Here is a 1,845-nt window from a genome sequence, read left to right on the forward strand (position 1 = left end):
TTCATTTTCTTAACCAATCTTATCAAAGGTCTGTCAATTTTATTCATATTTTCAAAGAACCAACTTTTAGTTTTGTCTGTTCTCTTTATTATATTTCTATTTTGTATAATATTTTTCTATTCCATTAATTTATCTTTTATCTTAATTGTGTTCTTTGTTTTTCCTAGTTTTTGAAGTTAGAATTTTAAGCCTTTCTTTTTTTCTAATTCATCCATTTGAGGCTATAAATTTTTTTCTTTATAATGTTTTAACTGCATCTCTTGGTTTTCTGGTAACTAACTTACAAAAAAAAGATAAGAAGAAGAAAGATAGAAAAGAAAGGAAAAAGCTAAAGAAAAAGAAAAAGGTCTTCATTTGTAGTCTGCCAATTCCATGTATCTGTGCTGTACTTCACTATGACCGATTTCAAGCTACTAACAAGTTAACCATCAGCTGAAATTTTTCCTGAATATTTAACAATCATCTCTTGTAAGTAGATGCAAGGCAACTCTAGCACATCACTGACTATACATCTCAAATTTTAAATAGTATTTTCACAATCGTTTAGTTCAAAATATGTTCTGATTAACACCATACTTTCTTTTTTTGGTCACACTTCTTTGATTATTTAGAAGTGTGTGTCTAAATTCCCAATCACATGGGAATATTCCAGTTAATTTTTGTTTTTTATTTCTAGCTTAATTGCATTTTTATTGGAGGTCATGCTTGATATGATTTCAGTTCAGTAAAATTTATTGAAATTGACTTAAGGCCCAGAAATAATTGATTCTTATAAATATTATGTGTGCCTGAAGAGAATATGTTTCCTGCAATGTTTTATATCCATCCTTTAGGTCAAATTTTTTATCTGGTTTAAATCTGTCATAATTTTTTTCTGAAGATGTATGATTGAAAAAGGTATATTAAAGGCTCTCACTCTGTTATTATTTTCCTTCCCATATTTACATCAATTTTTACTTTATATACTTGGGAACCTTATTTTTTTAGGCTTTTTACATATTCAAATTGTAATATTTTTGTTAGAGGGAGGTAGATGGGGAAAAAGAGTCAAATATGTAGTGACATTAAAGAATTAAAAATAAATTTTAAAATATTTTTGTTAATTAAAACATATGTCGTTGTGGAATTATACTCTTTATATCTGATAATTTTATTCTATTTTGTTTAATGTGAATGAATCCTTCTAAGATATCTGTTGATTAATATAGCCTGCTATATTTTTTCCATTTTTTTTATCTTTCACTTTTTTGTACTCTGTTGCTTTAGATATCTTTTTAAAATAGTATATATAGGAATATATATCATATATAGCCAGAAAATCTTTTCAGTTTTTTGTCGTTGTTCTTGTTGTCATTGTTGTTTTTACTGGAGACTTTAATCCATTTAAATTTTTGTAAGTTCTAAGGTATGAGGGGTTAAAAATCTACCACCTTAGTTTGTGTTTATATTTGCCCTACTTCTCATATTTCTTTTTCTTTATTGCCTTATTTGGATTTGCCCTTACTATTAATATTTTTTCTATTAGGGAATTATATATTTTATTTCTATTATTTTAATATTTACCCCCAAAATGCAATATTTGTACCTATTTTCTAAAATTTTAAATTAATCAATACCCCGATGTTTATTGCAGATACTATAAAGACCTTAGAACGCTTAACTCTAACTCCCCTCACCAACTTGTATGTTATTCTTTCTGGATATTTTCATTCTTTTTCTCTTTTTTTTTTAAATTTGATGAGACATTAGTATTGTTTCAACAATCAAGTATACTTATATTAGAATACAAATTTATAATTTTGTCCTTTCTTTCTTCTTGCAAGAACACCTGTCTGAGGGCAGATG

The sequence above is a fragment of the Rousettus aegyptiacus genome, unplaced genomic scaffold, assembly GCF_014176215.1.
Source record: "Rousettus aegyptiacus isolate mRouAeg1 unplaced genomic scaffold, mRouAeg1.p scaffold_m13_p_2, whole genome shotgun sequence".
NCBI lineage: Eukaryota > Metazoa > Chordata > Mammalia > Chiroptera > Pteropodidae > Rousettus > Rousettus aegyptiacus.